Below are 14,228 nucleotides of genomic sequence, written 5' to 3'. Positions count from 1 at the left end.
CCCTGTATTATAATTTTAAATAATTTTAAATAATTTTATATATATATATATATATATATATATATATATTTATATATATATGCACACACACAAACATACATTATATATATATTATGTGTGTATGTGTGTATGTGTGTGTGTGGGTGTGAATAAAAGGTAGAACAGAAATAACACAACAAACAGAAACCGTCAAAACACTACAGGCGAAAAAAGGACATTAGCACGACGACGGCAAGCAGTGCAAAACATAATACAGGGATCATTAACAGCCAATTGCTTCTTCAATCGGAGTCCGGAATATCCACGTAGCTTCTCCACTTATCTCCGATACTACTCGAAACCTGGGACAGGGACTTAAGCTAAAAGAAAAGCATTAAGCCTCTGGGCAATGCAAACGAATGTACATATACGAAAGTAAATAAGAAAACAACAGAAAGGATCTTTCGATTATCGGGTGAACATAATATATGAAATAGAAGTATACATATACAATGGTCAAAAGCCTTTCGGCTATTCAACAGAAGGGAGATAATTATACAATCACAATAAAAATAAAAGAAAACAAACAGGATCCTTCGGCTGTCAGACGATTGTAGTAAGCTAGCGCAAGGAAAATGGAAATGGAAATATCTTAACTGACCGGGCGGCAGGCTAGAACAGACGCAACTGACATCAAAGGCAGCGGGCTGAAAAAGGACGACAATGCCTGAACCGGACAGCGATCACGTGGTAGGGATGGGGTGGATTTGAAGGGGGCAGAGGGACTAAGGAATAGGAGAGGGGGGAAGCAATCAGAGGGACCAGAGAATGAGAGGGAGAGAGGAAAAGGGAACAGGGAACAGGGGAAGTAAGTGAGTAACGTAAACAGAAGAGATTGAAGAATAAGAGGTATGGTGGAAAGGGATACAGAGAGGGGGGAATTGAGAAAAAGAGAAACAGAGAGAGAGAGGAGGAGGAAGGAATAAGCGAGAAAGGCGAGGAAAAGAGGGTGAGAGCCGTACAGAATATACACGAGGTTTGGTTTTTACAAAGTAAACAGCAAGTTGTACGTAGCGCAGCATGGATAATTCAAAAGTAGAACAGAAAGAACACAACGAACGGAAACTGTAAAAACACAACATGCGGAAAAAAGGTTGATAAAACAACAACGGGATACAAGACAAAGCCAGATACACGTATCATTCGAATCCAATTGCCTCTTACGACGGAGTTCAGAATATCCACGTCGCTTCGCCCTCGAGGAGTAAATGTAAAGACAAGTAAATTGGGCATACATTATTTTGTACTTACATATATTCCTTTACCTGCTCAATTTAAAAAACCTTGAGCACTATGAAGTGTATTCTATACTGCGAATGCATGCCTCTTATCTCTATTTCTCTCTCGCTACATATGAGTGTGTGTGTGTGTGTCTGTGTGTGTGTTTGTGTGTGTGTGTGTGTGTGTGTGTGTGTATGCAATAGAAATTGCAGGGGTGTAGGACTTACAAGAAATTTGAGAATAGCATTATCATAATAAAATCATGTAATAATCACGTAGAATTTGGTTATAAAATTAGAATATAATTAAGTACTTGTTATGAAGATTAATTTCATATTCTAGCAAAGTATAAAATGTAGAACATCATCTAAAAACTACGATGTGCTTTCCAGAAGTTCTGTGAACTTTTTTTTAGAGGAGTCTGCTTCTTGCAGCTGACTCATTTATATAATGTCGTTGGGATACGAAAACTGTTTGAGAGCATGATATACAATAGTTTTGTGTGAAAGTAGAGAAAATGCAACAGAAACTTATGAAATTGTGAGACTACTTATCCTTTAACATGTGTGAGCTGAGCATCTGTATTTCGCTAACAGAGGTGGTTCAAAGACTGTAGCGAGATAGTAGAATATTAGTGGGACGAAGAGGAAGGCAAGAATATGAGTTCAGAAAATTCGCAGTCTCCAGGATGAAGACCGCCGAGTGTCTATAAAGATAATAAGCATACACTTTGGAGTTGGTGTGACAACTGTTCGCAGCATTATTCATGAAGGCCCGTACTTGCTCAAAATTTGTGCAAAGTTCGTTCCCAGAATGCTTAGTAGTGATCAGAAGGAAAGGGGTGTTCGTGAAAGCAGAGAGATGGCATAGATTGTTACTTACAATTTTAAAGTAGTTAGGTCTCTGGTGACTGTTGATGTTATGTGTATCCAGAAACAGCTGACAGAGTGCCCAATGAGAGCATCCAATCCCCCGGACCCAAGAATGCCAAGCAAAGCAAGTTCACCAATAACTACATGATGGTCCACATTTTTGAAAGCAAGGTCATCATCTACATCCACAAGTTGTCTCTAGCCTGAACATGCACCAGAACAATGCAACTATTCACAGTTCCATCCTAGCAATCAACTGCTTGACTGATATGGGCATCGAAACTGTCTCTCACCCTCCCTAGATTCTCCACACCACGCGACTTTTGGTTGTTCCCAAAACTGAAGTTGAAGATGAAGTAATTTCATGGGTTTCACAAAGCGACAGGAATGCTACGCGACAAGTGCACTGATGTCAGAGGATCCTACTTTGAAGGATTTTAGTGGGGTTTTTTTTTTCCTTGAAATTATTAAATACCTCTCCTGAAAAAATGACCCAGTAACTTCTGCAATGAACATCGTACAATATTTTACTTATATTGATAGCAAGAGCTTCCCGCTGAACATTAGACTGAAGTTTCATCATCCGATAGTTATCTTCATCTGACAACCTTGCGGCAGAAGTGGATGCATCGCTGCGTGCCCGACGGAGAGCACTCTCTTCTGAGGCTTCTGAGACTCTCGTAGCAGAAGTGGATGCCCGACGGATAGCACACTTTGTGGGGTCTCTGCGGCCCCTGCGTCAGCAGTACGTACTTGATAAGTTTCACACTGCTCTGGAGTTGTTGCAGCTCTAGTAGGGGCAGTTTTTTCCAACAGTCTACAGGACGTTCTGCCAATGTGTGCTCTCTTTTTAGGTGGCATGCTTGTACTGTCTGGTAGAGGAAAATGCGCTTTAGTGTACCAAGTTATTATCGATTCTATTATAAGCTAACAAAAGCCCCTTTAATCTGTTACCCCAAATAGCCTGCGCATAAACTAACAGCGAATGGCGCATAAAGTGAATTTGTTATGAAGCTTTCTGAAAGATACGTATAGCTTTCGCTAGTTGTAGCAGAACTCTTATTTAAAGGTTTATTGTTTGCGACGAATCATATGTTCTAGTTTAGAAAAGGTTAGAACCTCAATGCTAAAGCGTATCTGAAACAATGGACAACTGTCGAAATATCATAAGGGATGGGTAAATAAGCATCCTTAAAGTGAAACAACGCATTGGTAGGTAAACAAAGGTATTAACAAATAGAAGAGAGGAAATAGAATATCACATTTCAAGTAACTCAGAATAGTTAAACGTAAGCTTGCTAAAGTTTAATGCAGCTTAAATATGGAGATTAAGACTGTTTGGTATTGGGTATTCATCGCGTACAGTGTCAATTCAATCACAGTCAAAAATATTCTCTAAAGCCAATATAGGACGATACAGATTAAAGTATGGAAGACCCTACTTACAAAAACAAAAACTATGTCCATACAACGAATTTGGAAAATCTTTTAAATTAACACAAACATTTATTTACATGAAACAACTACCGGAGACATAACACGTGTCGTGCTAAAAATAACAGCTAAATAATATTTTTGGGATAAATCGTTTGAATGAACGTAAACTTTTATTTACCTGAAAACAAATGACAGCTTCCAAATCCTCTTTCCTGACTGGGTCACCACGCAGACGAAGTAAAAACAAATTACAAAATCCTTTCACTGTTTTAAAAACTTATGGAAGACACTACGTACAAAAAAGGACTATGTTCATTTACATCCATTTACGCGAGAGTTCTGGGCAACATGTTGTAGTGCATGAGCGTCCTCGGTACATAATTAATGTGTGTGTAATGTTTGTATCTAACCGGTTGCGAATTCTAGAAAGGTACGCGTTTGGCATTATACACACTCATACTGCGATTTTTATATGCTAGATGAAAAGATCCTGGCTTAAGAGGTATCGCGAATGACCTGGTCAGAGGCACGTTTTTACAAGTTCTCTTACAGCGCTGAGAAAAACCGAAGGAGCTATGCTAATAAGTGTATGGATCTGAGAGGGGAATATGTTGAATAAAATTATAGCTAACTGATCTTCCAGTATTTTCTTTTACCCCAAACCGGGAACTTTTCAACATTCCCTCTTGTGTGTATATATATATATATATATATATATATATATATATATATATATATATATATATATATATCATTAGGCTTGCTGTGTTCAGCTGTAATGATAGCTTTAAAAATCATACCTTCTCGAATATAAAACTATTAGTCAAATTACCTTGAATATTTCGACCATGTATAGTCCAGCTAAACGCTAAATATAAACTAAATATATACTGTCAGGCCGTGTCGAATAGAACTATCGAATGATGTTTACATTTTATTTCAGTTCTCATTTTCGTTTTATTAAAAAATCATAGAATTTGTTATTTCTGTCAAGAGTTGATGTAACATGGAGTTTGAATCTAGTTTTGTATAGATATGTTTTGTTTGAGCTCTTATCATTATATTTAAGTTGTATTTTCATAATGGGTTTCCTACCATGTAATCCGAAACAATAATATGCAATTACAATTCTTCATATAAATAATTCTCACATGCATTTCGCAATGTCTAATTTCCGGACTGATTCTTAAAAATAGCACAAACTGTTATCGTTATCTGAAGATAAGAGTTCTTTTGGTATATTGTTTGTTCACATCGAGTGAAACAAATAATTACAAATGGCTAGAAATAGTTTACGCAAAATATGGTAAGGTATTAAAAAAACATTTGAACAAAAATTAACCGAACAGTACGTTAACAGAATTTTTATTTCCTTATCATGCTGTAGATAGGTGGGAGGGTTATTTACGTCCATCTGTGCATAAAGGAGGCTAATATAAATGCATGTGTGTGTGCGTGTGTGTGTTCTTTTGTAACGTGCTGTGTTAATAAAAACTTTTCTTCATTACTAAATTCAACTGACTCTCTTACGTTAGTTGCACCTTGTTATCATACTGTCAGATTTGAGAAAAGGAAACACTCCTGTAAATACTTTTAAAATTATTTATAGCTTAATCAGAGTAGATAACTCAATTTTGTAGAATGTCTTGTTATTCCCCAATATTAGCTATCTATCTGCATGAATAGTGTATTTCGTGACATCCACCCGTAACACCTGAGACCTAGACATCTTGTGAACAAAAGGATAGGCATATGATTGTCAGAAAATTAACAAATTCCAACTGCAAATATAAATCTTCGCTAGTTAGGAAGAGTAGATATCAACGAAATAACTGATTTATAAATGGTGTTGGTAAACTCACTATTCTTTACAACCTCCGAACTCATCAAGAGCAGCAGCTTGCCCTAAATAACAGGCGAGTTACCTTGGAATAGGAAATGATATTGCTTATTTGCAGATGTATGCCTAAATTGCCATAGAGAATGCAGGTGAATACCAAAGAGTTTTACACTTTTAGATATATGTAGTCCTTGAGGGATGTCCGAGAACAAATGAACGAAATTTAGTGGAAGAATAGTGACAAGGAATAATTATTCCTGTTTCTTTTTTACAGTGTTTGTTCCTCAGATATGAATGCATCGCTAAAATTTCGGAAACAGTAAATGTACGTTGCACTTAAGAAATTACAACTCGTCTGTCCGGACTAAAGAATTTCACCATTAGCTGTTGAGATAAGGGCAAAAACAACGTAAAAAGTTAATTTCAAATATACCGGGAAATGGTTACATTTTCCCACAAAATAAAAATGAGAACATATTATCAACATCTAAATCCTTTCGATTAGCTGTACAATAGCATTCATAAAAATGTTCCAAAGATTATTTTATTTTAGTCTTATGGAAAGACCACATAACTAAAATTACATTAGTAGCTGTTACTGAAGGAGTGTGTGCGTGTGTATATACCCTAAAATTTTTATTAAGGGAAAGTTACTTGAGATTGTTGATTGGTTCGTCTACCTTGGAAGCTCTGTTCAAATTGATGGAAATGTTGATACAGAAATACAGTAGCGAATTCAAAGGGCAGCAATAGCATTTGATGGCTTCGAGACATGCGTTTGGTGCCAGCGACATATAAATAAAAATACAAAACTGGCTCTTTACAAATCATTTGTCTTACCATACCTGTTGTATTCCTATGAAACTTAGACTTGTTATGGAAGTTATTTTAAATTGTTAGAGCAATTCCACCAAAAGAAGCCTTCATCGCATTTAAAAAATTAAATGGAGTTCTTTTACTCCGAATACAGATGTCTTTGCATCTGCAGGCATCACCTCTATTAAAGCTATGATTTTGAGGAACCAATTCGGATGGTGTGGCCATATTTTTCGAATGAACGCATGCCGAAACAGCTGTTTTATGGCCAGTTTGCAGAGAGGAAACGCTATCGGTGTAAACCTTAAAAAAGGTTTAAGGACGGCATAAGGACTACTATGAAGTCACCTGGAATGGTTCCAGAAGATATAGAAACCCTTGCTTCGGATTGAGTTGGATGGCAAACAAAGGTGTGGAGCGGAGCGAAAACATTTGAAGAGGCCAAGATAACGCAAGTAAGACTCAAAAGAGATCTAAGGAAGAATTTACGATCGAGAAGGTGAATGACAATGACCTTTTTGCGTGCACAGTCTGTCACAGACCATGTCTGTCTTTTACTGGGCTCAAATCTCATCTGCGAACGCATGGAAAACGAACCTCCACCAATTATTCTGCCTATATTTCTGTGCACACCTTTGAATGCAATGTATGCCAGAATGTTTGCAAATCTACCGAAGGCCTCAAAAGACATTTTAAGATCCACAAAGAGCAGAACTTATCTGCAGCTCTTGGTGGTCCAAATAGGAGGTGCAATCTATGTGGGTGTCTTTTCAGAAAATTGTCTGGTGTAAAAAGCCACAATAGATGCCACGATAGTACTCAGGTGTATGAAGAGGAGGTGGCCAAAAACTCTGCATAAGAAGTAGACAACCACCATGCATATATATATATTTACGCACATGACAGGACAAGAAGTGTAGCAGCACATTCACGCATGTATGTATACACACAAACACATGTGTTCCCAAATCTCTAGAAACGCCTTCTCACTTTTATAATGATTGTTTGATTTCTACAGCAAATTCAAATAAATCATAAAGTTAATCTTAAGAAAGGCATGCCTATACATATGTGTCCATGAAAGTTAGCAACTGGCAAACGATTATCACCAGTTTTCTGCTCACTATATTTTTGCACTTAAAGATGCTTAGCCTCACTCTCATAGGCGCTACCAGCGAAAATATATGCCAGAAAGATACCTACTAGAGACTTAAACAACCAGAGAATTTCAATCCAGGATACAATGATGCGGTCGACCGGACGGTGGACACTATTACCTATCACTATAAATACATTAAGTCTTTTAAAATCAAACATATAGAAAAATGACAGTATTTCAGAAGTGATAATTCGTGGGCTGCAGCTAGTATCCTTACGTTAATAGGGTCTTGATTGTGATACAAAACAAAATGGGCAAAAACTTTCATTGCGTCATCATTTTGAGTACCGAATGCCAGTCTACTCATGTTGTATTCTCGAAATATTTGAAATCATTTTACTTGCAACGAGAAAGAAAAAAATAGCAAGATGTGACATTCGCTGCATATTTTATTTCAGAGCTTTCTTTTCACATTTTAATTACATACAAGTATACTTATGTATGTGTAAGTAAATACATATCTATAATGTCTGGTGAATGGTTGTTGACTGGCTTAAGTTTCGGTCAACTTTTAATAGAATTTTATTTTCCGTATGACGTTCATATATTGGCCTCTTCGCCAAATGGGATTAATGTTGTTGCGTGTTTCAGCACGTAAAACATGCAAAATAGTTATGAGTAGGTGGTTTCTTGCGTGAATAACAATTAGGGAGACATAAATGCAAAAATATAGTCATGTTTGAGAGATTCGTGGAAAAAGAAAATAAAGGACACATTTGCAAGACATTTATGGAAATGCGAAAATTAGGGAAAAGCAATAGAGATGCTTATAAAGTAAATAGATACTTTGGGACATATATTGTCCCAACATATCACAGTTCGGCTACGCATCTTTAAATGTGAAGATGCTGTGAACAGAAAACATGTGGTAATCGTTTGCCAGTTGCTAACCTTCATGAATACGCATGTGTAGGCATGCCTTTATGAATATCTTTATGATTCATTTGCATTTGCTGTAGAACTCAAATGCTGATATATAAATATGCGTGTGTGTGCGTATTATTATTATTATTATTATTATTATTATTATTATTATTATTATTATTATTATTATTATAAACTATTAAATACTACTTTAATTTGCAGGAACGAGGTTTGTTACACATAAGTCTCTTGAAATCTCAAATATCAGTCGTAATGCTTGTACAACAGAGGTTGGCGCATTTTTCCTTGCAGGTCGACAATGCGAGTCTCTATCGCAGCATCTTTCTGTCTTCTAGCTCGTAGTTTTGGAGCTGTAACAGTTTTGTTGGTACCAACTCGCTTTTCAGATAGTATGTCAAATGTTATGACATCACACTATTTACTTTTGTCATCTATAATGACATCATATAAAATCCTATAAGTCTAATTTTCTACCGCTGCCTCTGGTCCGCGTATCTACTATTTTCCTTTTACACAGTTGTGGTGTGCTTATGTAAAAGCGCTTGGCTTAGTTGAGAGGGTATTCGACTCACAATCGTAAGGTCATGATTTCGATTCCCGGTGACGATTTGTGTCCTAGAGAAAGACACTTTATTTCCCGTTACTCTAGTTCACTCAGCTGGCAAAACCTGTATTTCAAAAGGCTAGCCTTGACATATTCAATGTGATGTTGAATCTCCCTGAGAACTACGTTAAGGGTATGCGTATATGTGGAGTGCTCAGCTACATGCGCATTAATCTCATGAGCAAACAGTTCGTTTGATCGGATCAACTGGAAACCTTGTTGTCGTAACCGACAGAGTGCCAGTTGTGTTGTGCTTATACACTTTATCTGTTAGCTTGTTGAATTAACTCAAGAGATGATACATACTTAATTTTTTTCTCTGCAGATACTACTTCTGCTGACTGGCTGAGTTCTGTTAATCTTTGTCTTTATCAGATTCGTCGTAATTACGATTTTCCTCACTGCTACATCTCTCGCCTCGGTCACTCGTTTAATATTTCCATCCATAAGCATTCTTGCTTTGTTGCAAGAATTACTCATGTAATTCTATTTCTGTCCAAAAGCATTATAAATGATAACCATATTGTTATTTGGGCCTAACAATGCAGGATACAGTATGATATGACTTAACATAAACAAGACAAGTTTGTTTTGATTTTGCTGTTTCTAATTTTGTTATAAACTGGGTAAATTTGATCGACTAACACTGCTGGAAACATGTTTTATTGAACAACTCTTTCGGGTCTTATAGTATGGCGTGAAAATGTTCACATTTGTTCTATTTTGTTTAGTAAGCGATCAATTCTTCCCATTTTCTCACTAAATTTGATTCATTTGTATTTTTGTATAGGAATTTTCTATAAATTGACATTTATTTTGTTGTTTAAATAAAAGTTGCTGATATTATGATAAATTGCAAGAGAATTCACGCATGCGATAGTTCCTGCATACCTCATCACATGTTCCTATTTGTACAATTTATCAAAATATTATAAAATATGTTATAAGTCGATTGCTTCATATCACTATCTCAAATTGCTTCGTATCAGAAACCGTGGTTAAGCAAGTTATGATAATATGACACATCCTATTAAGAAAAATATCTTGTTACAATATTTACTATATTGTTAAAATTTTCATTTTTACAAATATGCCAGGCATTTAACTTCTACGAATAATATGCAAGATTGTTATATATAATTTTTTAAAGGTGAAATGGTGTCATCAATGTGATTTAGTGCAGTAGATGTTTGAATAAATTTAATACTAGCACTCTGCTACCAGTACACTCACCATAAGTGATGTTCTGATACATGCGATTTTTACAATAATGAACGCAATCACTATTGGGTTGGTTATTGTAATTGCGTTCGTGATGACATTTTCAAAACACAATTTACCCGACTCTCCAGTCTTCATTGTTAGATATAATATAATCAAACTATCTCACTCACTGTGTCCCTTTTGTCTTGTAAAACGCTGATTTATGGCAAGAGGAATACTGATTGCTATTTCATGAAGGTCAGTCGATGATAAAGAGGATTCTTCGATAATTCGGTGACAAAATACTCGATGATACTGAAGAGCTGAATGATGACAATGGATGGTGAAAGGTTAGGTGATGGTAAAGGGTATGGCAGGTTGATAATGTCGAGAATATTGATTAGTATCATGGAGGTAATATTTATGATGCTAATTATTTTTATCGCTGAGTGTATGACGTTGTTGATGAGAAGCATAAGTAAGAAAAGTGGGGAAAGAAGATTAAAGGTTGATGATGAATATGATCTTAACTTCGATGCTGATTAGGCTGACGATGAGTGGGTTGCTACTGATAATGATGCAAGAATTGTAGTATGATAAGATTAAATATAGAGATGTTAAATCCTACTGAAATATTAATATAAATTGGAAGTAAATTTAAGAATTACCAAGAACAACAAGTTTAAAGAGAATGAAATTTCAAGAAACCTGAGGCTACCAAAATAATCAACCTTCAAATAATGATTAGTGGTGAGAGTCGTTCACATGGAAAGATAATCTTATTTGCGCCGAAAGAAATTATGTCTTCCTTTTATCAGCCACTAACGCTCTCTTCCATCCCATTCCATTAATTTATACACATATAACAATAGATTAACCATGCTATCTTTCTAAATTATATGTGTAGTTCAACGTTTATACATAATTTCAAGTTACAACTCCCTTTCTTTGACAATGATGTCTTTAAAGTTGAAACATGTAGGTTATAATGATCATAAGCTAACTTAACATCCGATTATAACAGAATATGCAGAAAATTTCTGTTCTATACCACCAGCGAGATAGCCTATACGTAGTCGTTCTGATTGCTAACATAACAGTAAGATCTTGATCTTACTGTTATGCATTCAATCACGTTTCGTAAAAAGAACGGCATATTATATATAAAGGTTCTAGTTACACTTCGTATGGATTACAAAACATCTTGTTGGTTGTCTAGATGATGTAATTTAGAACAGTGCTACTCGAAATGGAGGTCTGTAAGCCATCAGCTGCAGGTAAGCGGCTAGTTTCCAGAAAAGAAAGAAACATTATAAAATGCTTATCAAATGCTTATGTAATATTGTATTATGTGTTTACAAAAGAAATATAACATTAAAAAAATTGTCCATTCTTCTTATATTCATTATATATATTGTTTCCGGTATAAATTAATATTACTACGAAATATTACCGGTACCTGGCACATTTAAAAGAATTAAAAAAAAACTACCGGTACGTCACATCAAATAGTTTGAGAAACATTGATCAAGATCATATCAGCGCGACAATACCTGACACGAGGCTAACCAACAACATTGATAGCAACATGTATAATGTTTCCATGGTTAAATAAAATATTTGATAAGTTATTGAAGAAATATGTTATGTGTTAAACTGACAGCCACAAAATTCTCCAATATCTTCGATTATATTAATTGATTATACAATATTTAGAATTTAGTATTCTTCTACAATCTTCTATGTACAAATCCTTAAGGCAGAGCCTTTGAAAATACCTCCTCCAAAAATAGAGGAAATATTTACCGTAAAATAAATATTAAGTACCAAGATTATACAATACACTTCAGCTGTATTGTACCAATGTATGATAGCAATATTATAAGCACTCAAATCACTTGTAATAGCGTATAAAAAATCTCACTCGCATCCTTGTTTAACGGAACGTACGTAACTTTTACAACATTCTCACTTCGTAGTTAGATAAGATTTCATTTTTTCTAAATAGTTTAAGATTTAAGTGTATTTGTCAGAAAATCATCCTTAAGGAAAGTACTTAAAATTATAAAATATCCCAGAACACTTCCAATTAAATTTGAAATCCACTTAAATACTTTAGCAAATCTACTTAAAAATCAATAGTTTGATAGTAGACTTCGAAAGACACCGGCTTCTTTCACTTCTTGTTAATTCATTGTCAAAACCTAGGCAAAGTACAGACACAATAAAATAACATACCGGAGGCAACAAAGTACTCGCTGCAACTGGGGAGATGCCTTTGCATCCTTTCTACACGTCCAAATTGTCGGTCTTGATCGAAATCAAAATAAATATTATCATTAGTTTTTTGGTGGTTCATTGATATATCCAGATCTTGGTAATTCTTCTTTCAGACTTGATAAGCGTTTGCTGCTAAATTTACGTTTTCTCTTGCGTTTTATTTATTTATTTATTTATTTATTTATTTATTTACTTATTTATTTATTTATTTGCGGTGGCGGGTGCAGTAGAGTACTGATCTAAAATAAGCGTTTGGGATAGCTTGAATTCCATCGTTATTGGTTGTCTGCTAGTTGTTGCTCCATATTATCTCGAAGAGCAGCAACCACCGCCTCCGTGGAAAAAGGACAGGGAAGGAGTTTGGGTTTAGAACTGTACTGGAGATACTCATTGAAATCAAGCCGGAGGATATAGAAAATATCCAAAACTGTGACGACCGGCTCAATGCAAAATAGCTACGTGTCACTGTAGAGGACAGAAGGCAAACATGCAATGTATGTGAAGCAGAAAACCACTGTACAGCCTCCATGACAGCACCAACAACCCGAGCAACATCGGCAGTATCAGCGGCAGCAGAGATGTGAACATAAACAACAGAAGCAGCACTAATACAAAAAAAGTAGCAAGATAAGCAGCAGCAACGCAAACACTGCAGCTACAGCGGTGATAGAGACGACTGTAATGCTGACACAGGCGGCAACATCCAGTTCAACAAGAGGAACCATCTCATTAATGAGAAATCCAAGAACCACCGGCCAACGAGATATCTGGTATCACTACCATTATCTTATTCTCTCTCCCTCTCCCCTCACTTTCCCCATCTCTCTCTCTCTTTCGCACACTATTCCTCACTCTCCCCTCGCCACTTCCAGACAAAGTTACACACAGGGACACAGGCAGAAACCAACCTCCAACTTCATCCGCATTCTACATTTCCGATGTGGAGATTTTATACTGTAAATGGGAGAAGATGGCTTGAAGAAAACTTATAAAAATAACACAGACTTTCCTAATCAACATAATCCGGAACGAATCACACAAGTAGACTGCGTCTCTAGAACGACACCCTTACAAAAGGCATTCAAGTGAAACAGAATTTACCCACCACCACCATGATCAGCACACAGCACAACATAAACAAAAATCAATCAGAGTAGCACCCGTAAACAGGCACAGCCATAACAACAAGCATTTTTTTGTGTAGTGCACGAGACTGAAATTACTGTGGAGCGAGTATTCTCTCATCGACATCTTCAAGTTTCACTTGAAAAGGAATGTTAACTGTACTTTTCTCAAGTACATCTATTCAAACGGGTGAGTCGATAAAATGACAAGATTACTTGCCGCCTCCCAAATTAAATACGCGTGAATCGGACAACTATAAATTGAAATTGGCTCTGTGGGATTCCGTGATAAGCCCGAAGTAGAAGTGACCCTGTATAAAGTAGGTGGCGCAATCGTCAGCATCACCGTCGTTGTCGTTGTCGTTTTCGTCGCTGTCTACGTTCTCGTCGTCATCATCATCGTCATCGTCGTCGTCATCCTCCTCCTCTTAATCATCACCATGATCGTCGTCGTCGTCATCACCACCATCATTGAATCATTATTACATATATACTGATAGTTCATGTCTTTTCGTATACCACACTCTATTTTGTTGTAAATCGCCGCAATGTAATGCTGACACATTACATTTAATGACATTTGAGTACGCCTTCAGTAACCTAATCTCAAACCATACATGAACTAGGGAAAATACGATGGATTTTTAAAAATATTTTCGCCAAGCATGGCTTTCATATTCCATATGTATGGCTTACATATTCCTTCAAAAAATGTGTACATCAGTTACTGAGCAGTAAGTATATATAT

The sequence above is a fragment of the Octopus bimaculoides genome, chromosome 9 (genome assembly GCF_001194135.2).
Source record: "Octopus bimaculoides isolate UCB-OBI-ISO-001 chromosome 9, ASM119413v2, whole genome shotgun sequence".
Lineage (NCBI taxonomy): Eukaryota > Metazoa > Mollusca > Cephalopoda > Octopoda > Octopodidae > Octopus > Octopus bimaculoides.
This window is presented reverse-complemented; position numbering follows the sequence as displayed.